The sequence below is a fragment of the Mauremys mutica genome, chromosome 1 (genome assembly GCF_020497125.1).
Source record: "Mauremys mutica isolate MM-2020 ecotype Southern chromosome 1, ASM2049712v1, whole genome shotgun sequence".
Lineage (NCBI taxonomy): Eukaryota > Metazoa > Chordata > Testudines > Geoemydidae > Mauremys > Mauremys mutica.
Genome location: NC_059072.1, coordinates 202,728,511 through 202,752,222, shown reverse-complemented (window position 1 = coordinate 202,752,222; position 23,712 = coordinate 202,728,511). Strand labels below are relative to the sequence as shown.

The 23,712-nt window shown below is 45.3% G+C and overlaps 2 long non-coding RNA genes across 2 annotated transcripts; one reads left to right on the top strand and one right to left on the bottom strand.

Annotated features, from left to right (window-relative positions):
- The first annotated feature begins 380 nt into the window (after positions 1-380).
- On the top strand, positions 381-23,288 carry LOC123362129. The gene is made up of 4 exons (XR_006576350.1): positions 381-713; positions 3,825-3,931; positions 22,227-22,338; positions 22,800-23,288. It is a non-coding gene; the product is annotated as an uncharacterized LOC123362129 (long non-coding RNA).
- On the bottom strand, positions 1,881-8,312 carry LOC123362130. The gene is made up of 3 exons (XR_006576351.1): positions 8,181-8,312; positions 6,846-6,924; positions 1,881-2,040 (listed from the first exon to the last, which is right to left on the bottom strand). It is a non-coding gene; the product is annotated as an uncharacterized LOC123362130 (long non-coding RNA).
- Positions 23,289-23,712: the final 424 nt, after the last annotated feature.

Below are 23,712 nucleotides of genomic sequence, written 5' to 3'. Positions count from 1 at the left end.
GTCAATCACGCCGCGAGGCGCCCCGCCCCCCAGGGGGAGGCCCCTCTGACGTATGAAGGGGGAGAAATGGGCGAAGGAGGGGCTTGGTTGCCTTGGCAACTGGTGCTTCTCTCCCGCCCCCGTTCCACCACGGTGTGACGTTGTAAACTCAGAGGTGCTGCTGCTGCAGCGGGAGTCGCCCGGGGCCCGCAGAGCCTGCGGAGGGGAGGGGGCGCGTGCGCCCCGCGCCTGCCTGGGCTCGGCTCCATCCCCAGCTGCGCGCAGCGGCGGGAGGTGCCTCCTCGCTGCTGTCCCTGGGCCTGAGCCAGGAGCCGCACTCCCCCCCACCCCCCCTTCCCGCAGCAGGCAAAGAAATTTCTAGTGTTCGGTTGTGGCGAGAACCCCTTCCACGCGTTACGGGAGGACAAGCTGAGGGGCAGCGCTGCCTTCCTGGATCTGCAGGCAGCTCCAGTCCCTCTGATGCCGGGCTAAGCTTGCAGGCTTAAGCTGAAGGAATGGCAACGGCAGCTATTAAAAAACCTTCTACAGAAACAAACAAAATAAAAAAAGCTATGAGCAATAATAGACGGCAGCCCTGCAGCTAGCTACTAGGGAGGAGACCCCACATGGAGATTAGAAGAAAAAGGAAGCAGACCCGCAACTTTGCAGCACCCAGAAGGGTTAGCGTTCAGAAAACCTAACCCTTCTATCACTGTGTAGCCAGCAAGCTTAGGGTAAGATCAGGTCCTCCAGAGACAGCACCTGTTGGAGGTCCAGGCTCCTCCTCTTTTCCTGCAAGGGAGTTGGGATCTTACTGAGGCATTTTTCTGCTCAAGGTAGTTCATACATATTGTTCAGGCTTTGGCTAGTAAGTTTAGCCCCCAGCAGTTTACACAGAAATTTTTACCAGCTTTCCTGGTTTGTGAGTGGATCAGTATAAGGGAGAGATATTAGACAACAAAAGTAGGATACTGGGAGAAAGATTGATGGGGAGGAGAAAATGTTAGAAAAGATAGGATGGAGGGAATAAAGAAAAATGGATTAAAAGGTTGGAGTGAGGAGGAAATACACACCAAAGACAGACCAAAAAACAAACAAACTTAAGAGTGTCCAGTCCTTAGGGACTGTAGAGCTTCAATTTGGCAGCCACTGTACAGAAGTATTTAGTGTCTATAGCAAGGGTGCCATACACATTCTTTAAAGAGGCCTGAATACTACTTTTAGTTTTGGCTCAGGGTCTAAATTTAGTTCTACATACTATTCTAAATCTACTGTGGAATTCCCAATCATCTTACTGGGAGGCTTGCACAAATAGCAGCAGTAGAATATGGCCTTTACTACCTGTGAGGGCAGCAGTCAGGCAACCTTTGGGGTGTTTCTGCAGGAGGTCTCCCGGTCCCCAGTTTCAGTGGTAATTTGGCAGCCTTCAGGACCAACAGACTTCCCACAGAATTGCCGGTGGACCTCCCGCAGAAACGCTGCTGAAGGCTGCCTGACTGCCATGCTTGGGGTGCCAAAAAAATTGAGCCACCCCTGGTCTTCTCTCAATGTTTTCTGCCTCTGGGTCTCTTTTTACAGTGTCTAATTTGCAACAATTCCCAATTCCCACCATATAGTTTCACTCCTACACAATTTTCCATCCCATCTGAAATAAGATCAACAATGAAATAGAGACATGTAAAATGTCATTGTTAGATATGAGCATTAATACACAGATTAACGTGGACAGGAACTTCACACTTCTCCAAGCCATTGTTTCAGGCTGCTTGCACATTCAGGAAAACAGTACTGCGTTTACTCTCAGTTTGCATTTGAAAGATTACATTTTCAACCATGAAAGCTAGAATTTTTTAATGAAAAATTTAGATTCTGCAGAATCTGAACATACCATGTGGCTCACATAAAATACCAAGCAAGCTGAATTTTTAACACTTAATGCCACCCCTTTGGCATGGAGAGCACAACAAAGGTCTACAGTGTAGCTGTTGTACCACATGCGGGATCACTTGCTGCTACTGGCAGACTCCTGGTGGTCTTGCTGCAGCACACAGGATGCAGGCACTAGAGGAAGCAGAAGTAGATACCAGGAATAGAGGCTTCTGCAAGGCTGACTCGGAGACAAGATATGGAGCCCCTATATATGCTGCCTTCAGCCACAGTCCTTCCCTGCTGCTTCACCAGGCTTAGCAACAGGCAGGGGATGGAAGTTCTAAACAGATGTTGGCTAAAGAAGGGTTTCTGAATATGCAAGAGGCACTGAGAAAAAGGAAATATGGAGCTGGGGACAAGGGAAAAGAACAAATAAGAATTTTTATAAGGTTCTTAAGAGTAGATGTAAAAGTATGTAATGGCAAGAATTTAATTAAAAATGGGATAATCTGTACTGGGGATAGAAGATTTGCCTATAAACAGCCCTGGCTGGTTATCCTGTCTCCCTCCTATTTTTGTCTTTAGGTTGAACACAACTCTCCTTCCTCATCAACTCTCACTTTTAAATGTATTGTTGACGTGTGAAACCACAAAGAGCTACTGTTGTCGGTTCAGAAAAATTGGAAATGAAAAAATGTATCACAATTTTAATACATTTCTTTTAACTGTCTTTGTATTTGTAACATGGACAATATTTGAAATCCATATGAGTATCCATACAAGTCTAGTGGGGTTGTTATACATGCAACTTTTCTATAAAAAAAGAACCCACCATCTGTGCAAGATTCCATCTTCTTAGCACAAGATTGGTAGAATGGCCCTGTCTCAATGTATTTGACCCTTAAAGGCAGTAGGGGATAGCCATTGTGCCCATTCCCATGCTGTGTACAAATATTACCATCTAAACATTCCAGTTAGTTACTTAATTGTAGTCAGCAAAGGAACTCTCCACAGAAGACTGCACCTCTGTAGTCTTCATCACATCAGGAATCTAGCAATACTTTCTGGGTTTCATTTACTATTCTTCAACTTCTCGTCAGGTCTGGTTGTTAAATATGAAGCCTTTGCCTCAGCACATTGCTGTAGAGCTTGAGCATCTTTTTTTGTTTATTTGTTTGTTTTAAGCCTGTTTCAGTGCCTGTTTTCCTGGGTATTTTGGCACCACTAGTCTTTTCTGCCTATGACTTGCTTTAGCCTGTTCTCTTCCCCTCCCTCCAGCCCCTCAGCACTGTTGCAGTGTTTTCATTAGTTTCACAGCCAGCACTGTTCTTGTTTCAAGGCACTCCAGCACCAAAATTTGGAGGACAATTTGATGGCTCGTGGTTCAGCACCTCTATCCACATTCTGCACTTATTTGGTCCATTGTCTGGTCCATTCTTCTTTTAACCCAAATGAGCTTCCTTTTTCCCCCTCTCCTTTATTTTGAGTATGGCATCCCAAGAGAAAGGAAGAATTCTCCCTCGCTGATGTTTGACACCATTGAGCAAAGTGTTTCAGACTGACTATGTTAATTGCATCATCTGCCTGATATTTGCAATGGTGCCACCCCACACGAAGAAACAAGCACTTCCAAACTCTCGTTAAAGCACCCTAGAGAGACTTCTGTAAGTTTGGTGTCAAGTTGGTCTGCATACACATAGGATAGCTCAGTGGTTTGAGCACTGGCCTGCTAAACCCAGGGTTATGAGTTTATTCCTTAAGGGGGTCATTTAGGGATCTAGGGCAAAAATCTGTTAAGGATGGTACTTGGTCCTGCTGTGAAGGCAGGGGACTGGACTCAATGACCTTTCACGGTCTCTTCCAATTCTAGATTTGATGAAATACAAGAAGCTGAGGCACTATGGGAGAGCCAGCTATACCTGACTCCAAGCAGCTCCCTAACCAACCCTCTGTATTTTTCCTTTCTGCTATTACAGGATCAAAGCAGATGAGGAAAAAAAGAAGTGATTCTGGCTGTTGATATATGCTCAGCAATCTGACCTGGTCACTCCTGGACCTCCATCAGGAAGCCATGAAGATCACAGTAAGAGGTGTTTCTCACCCTGCTTTGGCAGGGGTGGGATCTGTTGAAGCCTTTTTTTGTTTTGGGAGGTGGGGGCAGCTTGCACACCAAGGCAGATGCTCACACCTTGAAACTCAGTACTCCCAGCATTGGAAACTTTGGCTTGAAAGCTGGTATCCTCATTATTATAAAGCAGGAGTCAGCAACCTTTCAGAAGTAGTGTGCCGAGTCTTCATTTATTCACTCTAATTTAAGGTTTTGCGTGCTGGTAATACATCTTAACATTTTTAGAAGGTCTCTCTCTACAAGTCTATAAACTATTGTTGTATGTAAAGTAAACAAGTTTTTTAAAATGTTTAAAAAGCTTCATTTAAAATTAAAATGCAGATCTTATCAGTTTAGTGCAGTGGTTCTTAACCTGGGGTGCATGCACCCCCTGGGGCAGGGCTGGTGCAAGGATATTTTGGCCCTAGGCAAAACTTCCACCTTGCGCGCCCCCCCCCCACACACACACACATCGGTTCATTGAGGGCAGGGCCGGTTCCAGAGCCCAGCGGGGCAAGCACCCGCCTGGGGCCGCCCTTTCCCCGGGGGGCGGCAGGCTGGGCCGGCGGACCTCCCGCAGTCATGCCTGCGGGAGGTCCACTGGAGCCCCGGGAGCAGCGGACCTGCCGCAGGCATGACTGCGGAGGGGACGCTCGGCCAGCGGCTCCAGTGGACCTCCCGCAAGCATGACTGCGGACGGTTCGCTGGTCCCACGGCTCGGCTGGACCTCCCGCAGGCATGCCTGCGGCAGCTCAACTGGAGCCGCCGGACCAGCGAACCGCCTGCAGCTGCGGGAGGTCCAGCCGAGCCGCGCGACCAGCGGACCCTCCGCAGTCATGCCCGCGGGAGGTCCGCTGCTCCCGCGGCTTGGGGGCGCCTCCCGGGCATGACTGCTTGGGGCGGCCAAATTTGTAGAGCCGCCCCTGATTGAGGGGCAAATCCCAATGAGCCTTTATAGACCCCAGGGGCCAGCCATGCCCAGGGGCTGCTCCCCAGACCAGGTTCCCCCCTCCCCTCCCCCTGAACTCCCTGGAGGGTGCACAGCCCCCCCCATGAGCCCACCCCACCCCAGTGGCCCCCGTCCCAAGTCCACTCACTGGCTTTGCCGGGTTTGGGCTGCTGCAGCAGCTCAGCAGGGAGGAGCCACCTTCCGGAGAGCCAGAGCGTCCCGCTTGCGGCAGCAGCGAGCCCCAGCCATGGAAGAGCCGGCACGGTGCAGGGGGGCAGCAGCCCTGCAAAGGCGGCGGTGCCACTAGCGGGGCGCATCCATGCCTCCCCCTACCCCTCCTGCCCAGGCTGCAGCCCGGCGCCCCCTAAGGGGTTCCTGCAGGCTGCAGTGGATGTATGCGGGCACCAGCCCCCGTGCGCCCCCTGGCTCGCCCCTTGCCTAGGGTTATCATATTTCAACAATCAAAAAGAGGGGAGATCCCTGTCCTAGCCCCACCCCCATCCACTCCCTCCCACTTCCCACCCCGATTGCCCCGGTCAGAACCCCCAACCCCCCCCCCGCTTCCTGTCCCCTGACTGCCCCAACCCTTATCCACACCCCCGCCCCCAGACAGACCCCCAAGACGCCCATGCCCCATCAAACCACTCCCCGCCCCCTGACAGGACTCCCAGAACTCCCGACCCACCCAATCCTCCCCCTGCTCCTTGACTTCCCCCCAGGACTCCCCTTACCATGCCCATGCCGGTCAGATGCTGGCTCCACTTGGAGACAAAACTCCACGTGGAGTGCTGAGGCAGCGGGATGGGGCAGCTGCGGGAGGGGCAGTGGCAGCTCACACTTCTGGGAGCCACAGAACCCGAGCGTGGGGAGGGGGGAGCTGGGGGGAGCACCTGCCCAGGCTGCGGCTCAGTGCCCCCCCCAGGGGGCTCCTGCAGCAGATGCATGCAGGCGGTGGTCCCCGTGCGCCCCCCCAGTTCCCCCCTCACCACGCTCGGGCTCTGCAGCTCCCGGGAGTGTGAGTTGCTGCTGCCGCCCATCCCACAGCAGGCTCAGGGCCCCGCGCCCCGGTGGCTCACACGCCTGGGAGCCACAGAACCCGAGCGCGGGGAGCCGGGGGGCGTGCCTGCCACCAGTCTGGGGTCCCGGCCACCAGCCCCGCTTAGCCTCCTGCCGGCTGAGTGAATGGAACCCCAGGCTGGCAGGACGCTGAGTGGGGCCAGTGGCCAGGACCTCAGCCAGCAGCTGCCTGCCAGGCAAAAATTGGCTCGCATGCCACCTTTGGCATGCATGCCATAGGTTGCCGACCCCTGTTATAAAGGGTATTTAGGACATCAACTCAGACAGCATCAGTGCTTCCTGAAGCCCTTTTGAAACACCAGACCACCTCATTTCCTAGACAGCTGGAGAACTATTCAAGTGGATGCAGACTGAAGAAGGCTGCTGTTTGGACTCAGATGAGCCAGAAGTTTCTTATGATACCACCCTATCTCCCAAAGAGAATATAGTAGAAATAGAGGGGGTTCAGAGACTGGTGACAATAATTAAAGACATGGCAAGACAATCTTCCTTTATATGGACAAATACATTGGAATCATCATGTAGAGAGAACTACAGATGAGGGCACAATAGGGATATCCAACATAATGAATGGTATAGAAAAGACTCAAGCCAGGCATTCCTGTTTCCTTGTTTTTATAGAAGACTGAGGGGGTATTTAAGGATTTAAAACTGATACAGGGAAACTTTTTGAAAACAATGCATAATTAGACCAGTAAACTCATTGCTATAGGATATCACTGAGGGCAAAAATTTAATAGGAATTACACAAAGGATTAGACATTTCTGAGAACATTCACAGTTATATTGATCTAATGTATTATAGCCTTTATGATTTTTTTCTAAATCTTCCTGTTTCAGGGCATGAGCCAATTTCTAACTTACCCCAGGGCAGATTCCATAATTGCCTATTTGGAGGATGAAATCTCTTGATCTTCCTCCGAAACATCTGGTACTGAAGCCACTGTAGGAGAGAGATTATTGAGTTACATTGACTATTGGTCTACTCACTATGGAAATTCTTATGTTCTCATTTGCTAGTTTTTACTTATGTACTCGATTTTACTCACTGGCTCATTTGTTTTCCTCTAGTTGTGGGCACATTCTACAGGCTTGTATATTATGCCTGATGCTAAGTTTATCACACTCAGGTTCCCAGAATACCGGATCCTACAAACCAGTCTCAGGATCTTGCTTCTCTCCCCCACACCCATCCCAGCATATCAGAATACGAGACGTTTGCCTCAGATCTGATTTGAGAATTTCTGTTCACTCAGACTATATTTCCATGTAGCTTGAGGTGATGAAATTGCAAGGTGGAAAATGCTTCCAGTTCCACCGAAGACAAATTCCAGGACAGCTTTTTAGTGTCCCCAGTCCAAGACTTTTCTTACCTGGTCCTAGACCCTAAGAAGCCCACGAACACAATTTATGAGAATCATATTGTCTGTCTGCACCATTTCTGGATTCAGCCCAAGTCTATTAGAGCAGACATGAGTGGTTCAAGAGTTAAGTAAAGCGTAACTCCATAGGCATGATTCCACCTACCCTCTACAGCCTCAAAACCAGAGATACTCACATAGCTGCTGCACCTCATGTAATCAAATACCATTAACTGGCAATTTTGCTTCTTATGCCCTAGTCTTCCATTTAAACCAAATGGGAAGACATACAGTCTGAGAGCCCTCATCCAGTGACCCCTTTGCTGAAAAGCCCTGTCTGTGTTTTTTTCCTTTTGAACACCAAGCTCCTTTCACCACCAGCAGTGGTGGCTCTTTCATCTATTCAGGACTTAATGTTTCTACTCTGAGATGTTACAATCTAGAGCATTCATTGGGCCATTCAAATAGTCTGTGTTCTACACATCCTCTGCTAGTGCCAGGAGACCCGGGTTTGGGAGTCCCCAGGCAAGACTACATAACACTATCACAGGGTGCACCACTCAGTGCTGGTCTAGCTTCTCCTCCTGGTCACTCTGGGGAGGAGTTCAAGAGGCCAACACCCCTGCCTGCCGTTTGCACACCATCACTCCAACTCTGGTCTGCAGTGCCTCTCTCACTCCAGGACCCTCAGCATCTCCTTCACAACTTAGCCCTCCAGTTAAGTCATTCAGCATTCCCCCTTGTGGTATAGTCCCTCAACAATCCTAAGCAATCTTCCCATTCACTGCCTCAATTTTATACCATGTGCTCAGTGGCTGGTAGGGGAACCCAGACCCACCTTCTCCAAGTTTCAGCCCAGGGACCCTCAGCTCAGCAGTTCTAGGCATCCTCTCCCTGCCTTCACTAGACTAATTCCTACCACTCTGGTTTCTCCTCTCTCAGGATATGTGTACCAGCTCCAAAAATCCTCCTCCTCTAAGAATGGCAGTTGCTTGTTTGCCTGCCTGCTACCTGGCTTTATAGGCCCTGCCTGTTCCTGCACAGGTGTGCCTCTCTAATTAACTTCCTCCAGCCTAAAACTTCCCTGTTTGCAACCTAATTAGCTGATTGGGCCCACCTGGCCCAATTCACTTCTTCCAGGGCCAGTATGGGCAGCTCATCCAATCACAAGCACTCAAAGGATTGGAGTCTGTTGCGCCCTTAATTGAGTGAGTTTTTGGTCAAAGCTACCACACAGTCCAATCCCATGGGTGCTTGGCAAGAGCACAAGATAAAAATGGGATTTACATCACTAACGCTCAGAAAAGAACAGTGGGCAATGCTACATGGCAGTCAATTCTAAATCAAATCATCATCTGAGCTAAACAACTGGGACTAGGTTCACAGGGAGAACATGTGTATGGCAACACGTGCCTTTTAGGTGCTCTCTCATCTAGTGAATTCCACAAGACCAAATTAGGCATCCAGGCTCCCCATACAAGTCGTGGGGAGAGTTAGATGCCTAAAACGGGATTCGATGAAGCCAGCAGACTTCATAAAGGTCCTTAGTTTTATGGGCTGCCTATTCATAAAAGGTTCAAATAGGAAAATAAACACACCAGAAGTACATATGGTTGTAGCAGTCTCTCAGAAATGCAGAGCAGTTTTTTCCTAGCAGGAGCCTTCCTAGAAGACTGTCTTTTGTGTATGTACTTTTGAAAATTTGCATCAGTCTTGCCTCCTTCCCCGGGCTAGTATGAGAACAACTCTAGCTCCTAACCTCCCAATCTTCAGAAAGAGGATTCCTCCCTTCATAAGAAGGCTGAGACATGCAGATACCATAATCCTAGAGCTCACCCTTGAATGTCAAAGGGTCTGTGTTATCCATCACACTTGCCTCCCCAAATACTTCGTTTGCTTTCCCTTGATTTTAATTCAGGTAAGTTGTAGTCTATGTGGTATCATGCAAGACAAAGCTTTTGCTTCTTTGTGGGAAATTCTTGAAACAGTAAAAAAAAATATCCTGAATCCTGTTCAAATTAGGTCTTTCATTGGCAGCTTCTTTTGAAGCTTATCCAGTGGTACAAAATACAATTTCCTCATTCTATGGTTGTGCAGCAGAATACGTCAGTTTGTTCTGGATGTCAAGCGATAGCTTTTTGTCCTCTCTCTGGGGTGTATTGTCTTTTAAATTCAGTCAGATGATATTTGCAGTATCTCTGACTTCACAACTCTATTCAGGAAAGTTATTAGAAGTATGTTCTTCTGTACCTACCGCACCATCAAATCTTCTGCTAGAAAAGATAGTGGGACAGATTTTCAAAACTGTCCACCTAGGGAACTGTACCATGCTAAGAACCAAGTGGTCCCCTAGTATGCTTGAAAAACACATGTCCACACACAAGCGTGATCTAAACAGTTTTCAAGCATGCCAAATACTGCTTGGATTAGACTTGTATTATTCAGGATTAAATACTGGTTTAGACTAAACCATTTCAGTCTGCCCCATTGTAGCGTCAATGCAGACCTGTCAACTTTACATGTTAGATTAAATTTGCAGACCCTGCAGGCAAAACTCATCAGTTTACAATAAAAGCCTCTTTGACTGGTTGTTCTTCTCCATCCCACTGCCTCTTCTGGAAGGACAGCAAATCAGAGCTGCTACAGTAGGCAGTCAGAGGCTGAGTGCTCCCACTCTCCTTGGGAACTGACAGAATTTTTTGGATAAAGGGCAGGGGAGAGGAGTACACAATACCATTTTCACAGGAGGGGCAGGGAAGGAAGCAAAAAGATCTCAGCAGCTCAAGGTGTCTCTGCTCACTCTTCCCCACTTGGAAAAATAGGTCTGTTCTTATCCACTCCACTCTTCTCCTCAGGGTGGATTTGATTTAAATCACTAGTCAGGAAGACTCAATTTAATCATGGATTTCTACATTAAAGTGCATTCTTGTTGGTTGTTATAACCTTAATACGTATTCTTCACAACTCAGAGATAGATGTAGGTTTCATTTTTAGAAAGCACACACTATACATTTTTAAGTGATTTATTTTGAAAACTTTACAGATTAGTTTTACAGCTATATCAGAAAATGAATGATTGTTTGGTTATTTCATTTAGCAAAGGTAATTGAAGCAGATTTATGAAGTCATTGAGAGGTGAACTATCTCCAGTTCAACAGGTTAATCATGAATATTTGGAGGATTTTCTTGCCATGCTGTATTAGGAGGAGAACATCACCAGACCAGTAAAATAAATTGTTTTATTTAACTAAAACAACGTTATGTACTCTGGATTTTTTTCTTCAGCAACAAACATATATTTTAACAAAACAAGCCTATGCATTTTTTAATTTAGTTAAACAGTCAAGTTCTTTAAAATCAGGTTTGTTTTTGTTAAAATTGTTTTTAACTGAAGTAGTTAAATGAAATATTTTTTTAAAAAATTAAATCGACTACATCAGCCAGGTCAACATGAGAAACTTAAAATATTGGCTTCTGCAGCTAACTCAGGCGTCTTACCTTCATTTTCCTGTTTGTTCATAATCTGGAAAAGAAAAACAACCTTTCCTGCTTTTTCAGGTCCCAAACGATTTCTCAATTTGGAATGAATTAGTCCAAAGGAAGAAAATATTCTTTCTACACCATCAGAAGAAGCTACTGCTGTTAAAAGTGAGATTATCACTTCAACAGTCTCTGAATCCAAGTGCTTAAGTGACTTCCACCAGTTCACTGGTGTGACTTTTTTTAAAACATCATCAGCAAACATATATTTCTTGAATGGTTCACCCTTAGCTCTGAAGTTTATTGTAGTTCCCATTATGGAGGGATGATTGCTGGATGTCCATATCCTAGCCAACTCCTCTTCTTCAGCAGTTAAGGTTTAACCCTGGTTCTGAATATTGAGAATATTTGCAAGAAAATGAGCTGGAGATAGTGCTTGCCCATTCATTTTTTTAATGCTTGTAATTTAACTCGGTCATTGCATATTTCTCTTTTTAAGATCTCACTCAGTTCCTTCCAAATTTCAACAGCCTCAGCAATAAAACAGCTATTTCCCTGCATTTTGTTCAAGGCTACAGAAATAGGCTTCAGGGTACGCACCATGTGTTCAACATTTCTCTTAAGCCCAATGTTGAGAACTTTGGCTTTGACAGTGCCATCTATTTTTTCAAAATTTTGTTCACAAACTGTCATCGGATTAGGCCAGTTCTCGATATGGTGCTCAAAACAGTCCTCTACTGAGTTCCATTGCATGTATTGTGGGAGAGTTAGCTTGGTTCCTCCCACTTTTTTCAGAGCAGCTGTTGCAAAGTGGTTGTTACAGAAGTATTTTGCAATTTCAACAACATTAGCCTTTCTTTCTGGAACACTGAAGTCTTTGGCTAGGAGATGCATCAAATGAGCACTGCAACCATATGTTATTAGCTTGGGACTCTCTTCACTCTCTTCTGAATAATTTCTTCTCATCTTGATACATTTGCAGCATTGTCTGTGACCAAGCTGTGTACTAGACATTTTTATTTTTTTTCACAGTTTGTTATAGCTTTTACTGCTATTTCTTCTAAGTATTCTGCTGTGTATGCATTTCCTGATGTATCAGTTGTTTCTGTAAGGAAGACATTCCCTTCTTCTGTTGTCACACAAGCACAAACAACAGGATCATTGTGGACATTGCTCCACCCACGGAGACTCATCTTAACAATTTCACTCTCTAGACCTAGCACACTGCTCAATTTCTCTTTCATACACTTTATCCAACAATTTGCCTGCGATATCAGCTCTGTTGGGTGGACTGTATCCTGGTCTTAATGACTGAACCATATTAATGAAGTGTGGGTTCTCAATCATATGGAAGGGAGAGTTTGTTGCATAAACAAACCGGGCAATTTTTTCATCAATGACCTCTTTCTGTAATCTGCTGGTTGTTTCTGGATGATGAAGGGTTTTTTTTTTCTTTTTACTACAGGTGATATACTGTGGCTATGTGACAAACATGATGTGACTGAAATACTATCATTGACAGATAACTCTGAAATTATAGAAAATGATGGTGATCTGAAAGGTGGATAGTCTTCAGAATCCTGTATGTTGAGGATGTATTCTCCTAAACAAAATAAGTCAATGCAGTTATTTAATTATTATTACCATACTGCTCATTGCATTCATTGACACTCAGTAAAAGCAGCAAAGAATCCTGTGGCACCTTATAGACTAACAGACGTTTTGCAGCATGAGCTTTCGTGGGTGAATACCCACTTCTTCGGATGACTTGCATCCGAAGAAGTGGGTATTCACCCATGAAAGCTCATGCTGCAAAACGTCTGTTAGTCTATAGGTGCCACAGGATTCTTTGCTGCTTTTACAGATCCAGACTAACACGGCTACCCCTCTGATAATTGACACTCAGGACTACTTTAAAGGTGAAACTGTAAAAGGAAGATCTGCCTATTTCAACTATTTATTTTTTACCACAACTGCATCTAAAATGATTGTACCATAGAGTAACAACTATATTTTTTGCTCAAACATGAGAATTCAAGAATAGTCCAGAAGGAAGACAGGCAGTCCTTAAGAAAGAAATATGAAATAAAAAAGTTTACCAACCTGAAGATTCTGCATATTCAGACATGTTCCTTTCATCATCTTCAATGCAGCTTCCTCCTGAGAAGGAACACTTCTCATGATGTTGTTTCATTCAGGCAACGAGGCCGTGCATTTGTTTGTTGCACTGTTTGCATTTTGCACACACATGCCTGTCTTATCCACAGGTAGAGAAACTTCATTAAAATAGTCCCAAACTTGGTCTCTTTTACAACCTGCTGCCATTATAGGTTTTCCCTTCTAGTGAGAGAATGGTATGGTAGATTTCAGATCAATGAAGGCTACACACAGAAAGATCTCACGACTTCTGGAATATGCTGCTCAAACAGTTTCCACTTTTGTTTCTACTGCCTATCCATCCCTTCTCACATTTATCTCCAGACTTCTTCTCCTTGTCCAGATCTATTCCGCCCCCACCAATCTTCTATTCATTGAACTTTTTGAAACTTTGCACTTTTAGAGAGGTAAGGGATTAACTCTGTGAACACAGATTTTCAGAGGGACAATAGGATTGCGGTCTGTTATTTCTCACTTCCATATATTTATTTAAAAACATTTTTGCTGTTAACAAGCATGTTATCTCTGGAGACACAAATCCACAGTTTGAGAACTGCAAAACTAAGCATCTCTGATGGTATCTTCTAGACTGAGCACTGAGTCCCATTGGGTAGATAGAAAGATTAACCTAAATAATCTATACAGAAGCTCCTGGAATTAGGTCCCTAATCCATGAACTATTGGAACTCATTTACAAAACTTTTCTTAAACATTACATGAATATATTGTCTCATACTATGGAATTAGAATTTATAATCCTTATTCCATGATGAGATAGTTTTAATTAAGATACATTATAGCTCAAAGATATCTTTAGATAGGTTTTTTCCTCAAAAAGCATTTTATCAAAAAATCCAATTTAAATAAAAAAAATCTGATTTTTTCATTGATTTTTATCCACCCTGCTTCTCCTTTATATATCCCTGCAACACCAGGCCAGGAAAGTGGAAAGAGGAGAACCCCCACTGGAGCTGCCCACACAAGCCAGGGAGGAGGTTGAAGAAGCTCTATAACTAGTGTGTTGGGGCTGATGTAGGGGCAAAATATTAATTGATTTGGGAATGGGGGTACAGACCTGCTGGGTTGTAGAAGATGCAACTTTGGGGGCACATCATTAATTGATATAGATGTGCTAAATGCCTAATTGCTGATGCAACACTGGGGGACGGACCGATGTGGGACTATGCTATACAGAATTAATTATTTGGCATTTTTTAGTTTTGTGAGGAGTGTAAACTGTCTGTGTCATCAGGTAGCACTTTATGCAAATGTGTAATTTCATGCAAATTAAATCTCTAATTTCTGTCACAAGATATTGACAAGTATGCCAGTCTGGATGGCACCAAGAGAGGTTATACATCTTCCTGTTCATGTCCCACAGTACACCAGCAGCCTTTAAAAAACCTTCTACAATTCACAGTTTCTGGGAGCTTTGTCAGGAATTGAGGAATACCGGTACATATACAAAGAGTGGCCCTATTTGGACACAGAGCAAAACTGCAGTAGTTCACAATTCAAAGTAAGCATGGCTAACATGGACTTACTGAACCATTTGTGCTTAAAGTGGTGCAGTCACACTGTATCAAGGTCCCTGCCTCCAGAGTGCCCCAGGATGGCTCTGCAGCAGACCTGCCTCAATTTCCTTTCAGTCTGTGAGAGTTTTTGAAAAGCAGTGAAGTTTGACTACTGCAGTGATTTGGCTCTCCTGCTAAGACATTTATTAAAAGTCCACCCATTCCAGGGTACACCAGTTCAAAAAGAAAAACACAAAAAACCCACAGAGTCTACATCCCAGCCTCAAGTTGGGCCTAACTCCCCATCCTGAGGATCTGGTTTGTCTTCAGCTCAGACACTCTTCATAAAACCCTTGAGCTCAGTTTTCCATTTTAATCCCTTCCTGGGCTCTTTCCAGTTTCTCCCCATCAATTCCTCCAGGGCTCCTTTGGGTCACTCCTTCCTATTTTGCTGAGCAGCAACTCTCAGGGCTTCATTCCTGGGAGTCTTCTTTCTTCCCTGCTGTAGAAAATACCTTTGCTTCTCCTGAGGCTCTCTTATCTTTCCCTAATAGGCCTAATTAGACTTGATCATCACCAGGTTTAACTAAAACACTGCTAAAAATGCTTTCTGACACAGGACACTTTTGTACACTAGTAGTTGGACTAGTTCTAACAGCAATTCAGTTAAAACTCATGGGAATTTTTTGGCAAATTTTTCCAGTGTAAACATGGCTTTTGATGTTTTGCAATGCACAAATGTCCAAATATGTGCATACTCCCAGAAGCCAGTTTTGAAATTTGGCCCACTGTTGGTCACTCAGAGCAGTCTTTCAGAAGAAAGAAAAGAATTGTAGCTCCAGATCTCTTAATCAGCAACATACTGATTTCTGTCTTCAACTGCAACTTTAGAGTACCTGTTGAAAATAAACCTTAAGTGGCTCCCTTTAAGCATTAAGTAAATTAATGTGCCTTTCAATATCTTTATAAAGACTTAGGCCAAAATCTTCAAACTTGGGTGGCTCAAACCTGTATTTAGGCACTTAAAATGAAGTAGTCTGGCTTTCAAAAGTACTGAGTACCTGGAGTTATTATTGACTTCACTGGGAATTTGGTTTGTGAAAATCAGGCTACTTATATTTATATGCCTAAATATAGTTTTAGGAGCCTAATTTTAGCACACGGGTTTGAAAATGTTGGCCTTTTTCACTTTGTTCACTGTGTTTGATAAGTCATTTGTATTGCACCACAGATGGTACTAGCAGTATTCCCTATTTCGCTTTGCACTGCCACTGAGGTAAAAGTAAAATATATCAACCAGCATGTCTTCCACTGGTTTGGGAACGGCTTTGACAGCAGCCTTAGTTACCAAGTGGCACAAGGGGGTCACGCATGGAAGGCTATACACAGAAGCTGACATTTCTTTGACTCCCCTTAATACAGATTGTGCTTGCCAAACATTACATATGCTGAGTCCAAGGAAAATCCAATTGCATTTGTCTCTAGAATGTTGGAATCCATGAAAGCTAAAATAATTGGTGCAAGACATTTTTCCACATTTGTAATGTTACGCGCAGACTTTGAAAGAATATTATTCAAAAGTCTTGCTTCTTGATAAAACTATCTAATTATGACACAGACCTTCTTGTCATTGTTGGCATCATTATTTTCAACCACTGTAGCAGTGAATGGGTGCAGATCTGGCATGACTCATGAGTGACCAAGTGTGATGCAATTACAGGGTTTTTGCTGATTCATTTAGCTTTTGTTCTTCCACTAGACAAAGATTTTGCAATACCTGAATTGGAGGAACAATCATCTTGACAAACTTTTTTAAATGGTTAGTAAAGTCAATGGGAATTCCATGTTTATATGTTTTTTTCAGTGAAGGATTGTTCAACTGGATTTTAATAAAAATGTTTGTATTCCCTTGGGGGGAAAATATGCTACTCACATGTTTTTCAGTCTGAAGGTGTTTCTTCGGGTCATTTAGATCAGAATTACCTGTGCAGAGGATTGAAAGTAGATCCCAAAATAATTATGTTCCTCTTAAGTCTTCCCCCTCTCCCCGATTTTACTACATTCTAGATTAAATTTAAGTAAAGGATTCAGTACTGCAAGTAGGATGCATTTTAGAACTTGGAAGAACCATATTCTTCCATTAAAAGATCTTTTCCCATACTAAAGATGTATAAAACCAATAGGATGGATGGTACAAGCCCATAAATATATTGTAAAGAGTGTATATGTGTATGTATATATATGTGTATATGTATATACACACACACACACACACACACTTTATATATCTAGAGAGAGAAAGGGAAACAAAAATGTAGTATTGAACCCCAGGCAAAGTAAATGTAAACCACAGAATTCTATACAGTGTGTATGTATTATGAAACAAATCTTTTCTCCTTCACATATAAATACACCCTTTACCATCTGTTACCACAACTATCATACATCATAGACCATACACCACAATCTTAACCTCAACTCACCCTTCTCCACAAACCTCTTTACCAAAACAGTACTGGCTGTGGGGAAGTTTAATGTAATTTTGTGCTGTGTTGGGAGAGAGTAGTTTCACAGATGGGATGATGGAACACTAGCACATATACTGAGCAGAGTTAAGGCCGTTGAGCATTTTCTGTAGTTTATGGTTGTGATAATGGTAAGATATATGCCTCTGAGTGGAGGAGAAAGAGGCTATGTACTTTCAATTTTCTTTATTTTGTGGGTTTGTGTCAGGCATGTTTTGTGTGGAGCAATTGTTTGGATCTAGACTGTTCTCAGTGGTAGAAGATGACAGAACAAGGAGTAATGGTCTCAAGTTGCAGAGGGGGAGGTTTAGGCTGGATATTAGGAAAAACTTTTTCACTAGTAGGGTGGTGAAGAACTGGAATGGGTTACCTAGGGAGGTAGTGGAATCTCCTTCCTTAGAGGTTTTTAAGGTCAGGCTTGACAAAACCCTGGCTGGGATGATTTAGTTGGGTTTGGTCCTGCTTTGAGCAGGGGGTTGGACTAGATGACCTCCTGAGGTCCCTTCCAACCCTGAGATTCTATGATTCTATGAATTCTAACTGCTTAATAATTATTAATTTCCTTTGTTTTTTTTTTCAGTGCTTAAACAAATGTAGGGCTGGACAACAGGGGGCAATCCCATGGAGGGATAGAAGTGCAACTGCTGATGGAGAAGTTAATTCAGCAGCACATGAATCTTGATGTGCCAGTGGCTGCACAAAATTCCTTGAATGTTAAATGCACTGCACCTAAATCTCGTCCCATCTGGAGAATATAATCTGAAAAAAGCATAGCTCCCAATGGCTAACATTTTATATGTAGGCCCATTAAACTGATGCATATCAAGATTATCATGCTTACGAGTAAACATGGAGTTTGTTTGTTAGCAATCACTGGCACATAACATTTCAGTTATGACATACAAAAGCTAAAAATTTATCTGAAATCTAGTTATTTTCAACCTCAAAAATACACATTGCACCAAATCTACTAAAAATACATCTCTCTACCAAAATTTGTGGAGATGGACAGTGTTTTTAAAGTTATCAGTCAACAATGTATGATTATATTGCAGGGATCGGCAATCTTTGAGAAGTGGTGTGCCAAGTCTTCATTAATTTAAGGTTTTGTGTGCCGGTACAAGGTTTCACATGCCAGACCGGCAGCGCAGGCGGCAGACGGAACCCCAGACCGGCAGTGGGCTGAGCCGCTCAGCCTACCACCAGTCTGGGGTTCCATCTGCCGGCCCCTGCCAGCCAGGGTCCCGGCCGCCAGCCCGCAGGCTGGCAGCAGGCTGAGCAGGGCCAGCGGCTGGGACCCCAGCTGGCAAGGGGCCAGCAGCCAGAACCCCAGACCGGCAGTGGGCTGAGCGGCTCATCTCGCTGCTGGCCTGGGGTTCCATAATCCAGGCCGGCAGCAGGCTGAGCAGGGCTGGTGGCCGGGACCCCGGCTGGCAAGGGGCCAGTAGCTGGGACCCCAGACTGGTAGCAGGCTGAGTGGCTTATCCCGCTGTCGATCTGGGTTTCTGTCCACCGGCCCCTGCCAGCCAGGGTCCCAGCCGCCAGCCCTGCTCAGCCCGCTGCCGGCCCGGGTTCCATCCATCCCAGCTGGCAAGGGGCCGGTGATCGGGACCCCGGCAGGCAAGGGCTGGTGGCCGGGACTCCAGAGGGGCAGCAGGATGAGCGGCTCATTCCACTGCTGGCCTGGGATTTCATAATCCAGGCTGGCAGTGGGCTGAGCAGGGCTGGCGGCCAGTACCCCGGCTGGCAGCAACATGCCACTAAAAATCAGCCCGCGTGCCACCTTTGGCACGTGTGTTGCAGTTTGCCAACCCCTGTTATCTTGTCAAGGGCAAATTTCAGACACAACCCAATTTAAAAGACTTCCAATTTAAAATTTATGAAGAGAAACCAAATAAATATTCTCAGAAAATTCAAAGGGCATAAAAATTAACACTGTGAAATTTTGCACCAAAAGTCCGCATACTTTTAGAGGAAAAACAAGAACTTCTGTGTTATTTTAAACCCACTTCAGAACACATCCCTAACTATGAGGTTACAACCAGAAGCCACCATAATGGTGCCGGACTCACTACAGTGGTGCCTCCTGCTGTTTGGTTAAGGAATTAGCTCTTTCAGCAGGACGCCTTTGCTAGTGGTGTCTTGCCCTCCATTACTTTCTCAGTCTCCACAGTCCTCATCGTTGGACACCTGTCACTTCCAGACCACAGCATTCACTTCTGGCCACTGCCCTCTGGCTGTGCCCACTCCACTGGCTCTCCCCCCTTCCAGGGGACCAACAGCTTCTGGTTCTATCACTCGCCTCAGTGGCTCACAGCAGTCATCAGTCTAGCCCCTTCCTCCAAGGGCAAACTGCAGCCTGGCTTAGCCACTCTCATCACTGGCAAGAGGGGGGAAAGAGAGGGAGCCCAGGCCACAGACCCTCTAGCAAGGGGTCCCCAACGCAGAGCCTGCAGGCGCCATTGTGCCCGCGGGGGCATCTAAATGCACCCGCGTCCTGGCCGGCGGTCGAGCATCTGCCAAACTGCCACCAAATTTCTGCGGCATTTTGGCGGTGACGACTCTCGATGATGCCGCTTGCCGCCGACCAGCGGCATCATCAAGAGGCAGTGACACCGAATTTCTGTGGCATTTTGGCAGCGACACCTCTCGATGACGCCGCTTGCCGCCGACAAGCGATGTCATCGAGAGGCGTTGCCACCAAAATGCCACAGAAATTCAGGGGCATTTTGGCGGATGCTCGACTGCCGCCGCGGTCCTTCGTCTGGCGCCTGCCAGACGAAAAGGTTGGGAACCACTGCTCTAGCAGCAGCCACTTACTGCCCTCCTACAACTCTCCTCTACTGCCTGCTCCCCTGGGCCACTTCCCCATAGCCCCAGCACTTTCTCTGCCCCTGTGTGTCAGGGCCCCAGTCGGGCAGTTGTCAGCTTAGAGCTCTCCCAGCCTCTGCTGGCCCTGCCAAGCCCCGCTCTGTTCTATCTTAGGTGCTTCTCTCGCTAAGAGCCAGTTCTTCTCCCTTTGCCCTCCAGGGAGAGACTAAGGCCTTGGCTACACTTGCGAGTTACAGTGCAGTAAAGCAGCCCCGGGCGCCCTAGCTCACTCCCCATCCACACTGGCAAGGCACATAGAGCGCTCTGACTCCGCAGCTACAGCACTGCTGGTACTCCACCTCAGTGAGTGGAATAATGTTTGCTGTACCCCCGCTGGAGTGCTGCGGCGCCAGTGTGAATGAGGTGTTGCGTTACTGCGCTGTGATCAGCCTCTGGAAACGTCCCATAATCCCCTTAAGTCAAGTGGCCACGCTTGTCATTGTTGTGAAATCAGCTGCAGGAATGCGGAAATGCCCTTTCAAAGCTCCATTTTGGAGAAGCCGGCTGCTTATCAGCTCCAAGAAAAAGCAAACATTTACTGTTTGCTTTGAGTGAGTGAGAGAGAGGGAAGGGGAGGAGGGGGGTCTGAATTTACAAGACAGCATGCTGACACACTCTCAGCACCCCAAAAACCCACTCTCTCTCCTCCCACATAGACACAACACACTCCCTGTCACACTCCACCCCACCCACCTACCCACCCATTTGAAAAGCACGTTGCAGTCACTTGCATGCTGGGATAGCTGCCTATAATGCACCACTCCCAATGCAACTGCAAGTGCCGCAAATGTGGCCACACCAGTGCGCTTGAAGCTGAGTGTGGACAGACTGCAGCGCTTTCCCTACTGCGCTCTACAAAGGCAGGTTAAACTCACAGCACTCTACATCTGCAAGTGTAGCCATACCCTCAGCTCCTCTCTGCCCCGCAGCCTTCTTATAGGGCCCAGCTAGGCCCTGATAGGCTGCTTTCAAGCCTCCACTTGATTGGCTCCCAATAAGCCCTTCCATGATTAGTTGGGGCTCTGTGCTGCCTCTCTGGCTTGCTCCAACTCCTTTCAGGCCATAGTGGGGCAGCTGCCCCACTACACCCCCATAATACCATAAGTGGTGTGAAATTCAGGGTATCAATGTACAGTACTTGCACTGAGAGCAAAAAAGCTTATCCTAAATTTGTGGATATCAAATTCAAAAATCTCATGTCTAATATCTGGAAACCTGAATTAATTAATTATTTTAAGCTTATGAAGATGACAGATTATCCACAAGGATAATACCACACACTTTGTGCAATATAGTTAACTTATGTAGATTACCTTAACCTTAATGAATAGACCGGACCCATGCTCTTTCCACAAAGCTAGGGGATCCCATTTCTAACTGTATGTCTAGAGTGACTAACATAAAAACACATCCAAGATGGGACACATACTTATATCTGCCATAGGGATTGCGAGTGCACAAATAAAACCTGTAGCTTTTATGCTCGTGAAGTCCTGTTCCTGGCCCTATCAAACCTCACTGTTTTCCCTTATAAATCCTGTACCCCTTCTGGTTCCCCCAAATGCTTGAGAAAGAAGTGGGAACTTGGACCAAGAAGTCTGTGGTATCAGCTCAGGTAATGCTCGTGTAGTGAATTAGTGCTTGGAGCAGGGATGTTCATGGCATTAAACTTTTTTTATGCATGGTTAGTACCAAAAGGTCTTTACCTAAACCCATTGCTAATGTGGTTTTAAGGAAGGTTAAGGCATTAAAGGTACTTAAAAACTGAAGTGTTCAGTATCCACCCATTCTAAACAACTTTAGCTATATATCAACCTAAAAAAATTAATAGAAAATGTTTTACTACATCAATATGAACATTTCAGTTTTACCTGTTCATAACAAAAAACATTGAATTGATTTTCTTCAGACTTCGATTATTTTTCCTCCCTTAATGACCCAACAAGCCAACTTTCAGCTTTTGAGTTGAGAGTGGGATATTTCAATTGAAACATAGTGGGAAAATGTATTTTCCATCATTATATAATTTAAAAATAACTGATTTTGCTCAAATTTTCCAACAACATTCACCTTTTGAGCTGAGACCAAGCATAGAAAGTTCTAGTTCAAATGAATTTTTTGTAAGTCACGAAAAAGGGAGGCTAGAATGGATACAACTTTAGATAATGCTTTCCCAGCCAGAAGGCCGAGCTACATTGCAACCGTAACTAATCCCATTCACTGCTGTAGATGTATGCTGAATGTCTCAAATAGCAAAGCTAAAACAAGCATTTGACATAGAATTTACTTGGAATGTACCTTTTTAACTCTCTCTCTCTCTCTCTCTCTCTCTTTCAGGTCTCTTAAAGTTGTGGGTTGCCTGCTCCCACTCCATGTGCATGGCCCCTGTACGCACTTGGCTGTTGATGAAATCCAGCTGTAATCTAGATCCCACCTGTGGAGAGGTCAGGTGAGTACTTTCTTCTTTTTTTTTATTGGTAAACCATTATATATGTTAAACAGGTTTGCAAAACTTTTCATTTCCTTATTTTGCTCTCAATTGGATATGAAATATAGATTTTTAAGTAAAACATGTTATTAAAGTTCCACAACTTTGCTGAGCTAATCTAGTACCCAATTTCCAGGGGTGCTGAGCACCCATGACTCCCACTAACTTCAGCTGAAATGGTGGGGATTCAGAACATCTAATAATCAGGCCACTAGTCATTAGCTGAAGTAATTTTCCTAAAAATCATTCATATTCAGTGGTAGATAGGATTGTGCTTTACCTGATTAATAACCATAAGAGGTAGGAATAGAAGAGACCACTTGGCTCATCCAGCCTGATCCCTGCCTTTTTCAGGACTATTCTGTACATAATTCCAATATCTGCAGTAAAGGTGCCATAGCTACATGTACCTTCTTTTGTAGTGCCCAAAAACCTCAACTTACATAAATACCATCATGATCCACCACCACGGTAGGCTGGACCAAGAGATGATTGCTCTGTGGAGTCCCATGAACATCACCCCAGCATAAAACTGTGTGTGGCAGGAGGGGGAGAGTGCAGCAGCAGGCCTGTCCTACCGATCTGGACAGATACAACCCAGCTGCAGAGGTAAGGAGAGGGGGAGCCCCATGCCTCTTGCTTGCTGCTCCTGAGAGGAGGCGGCCCCTATTGCCACTCCTGGTTTTGGGAAAAAAGTGGCCCTATGCCACTGTTCCTTCCTCTCTAGGTTGATAGGGGTTCCTTCTGCCACCACAACTTTAAGTGGAGCTAAGGCCACACAAGGCCCTATGTCATACTGTGCCTAGTGCCCCAGATTACCTTCTGCAGCCTAAACTTTTCCCTTCATTAGGGCAGTGGGTCCCAAAGTTTTTACTAAGGCAGCAACCAACTGCATTTTGTCTTTTTTTGCATCCCACCATTACCTATATGCACCCTCTGCCCCAGCTGAGGAAGCTGGAGAGCAAGCTTGCCTCACACTCACCCTGCATCAGTGGCTCACGTCTTGCGGGCTGGCTCCTTACTTCATTCATTGCGACATAGTGCATAGGGTTCTAGGGCATCCAGGTTTGGCCTGGCCAGGAGTATATGTTTGCCTAGACCAGGGCCCAATGATGGGTTAATCAGGCCCTGGATATGGGCAACCCATCTAGAACCTTCCTGGGACCCACTGGTGGATCGGGACCCACCATTTCGGAAACACTGCATTAAGTCACTGCCTTTACTCCCAACATCTTCCCAGTCAATGAATCATTCCATACTATCATTTATATTGTTACCTTCAATTTACTTATTGACTTTGCTTTTATACCCCCCTGAATGTTCTCTGTGCAGAAT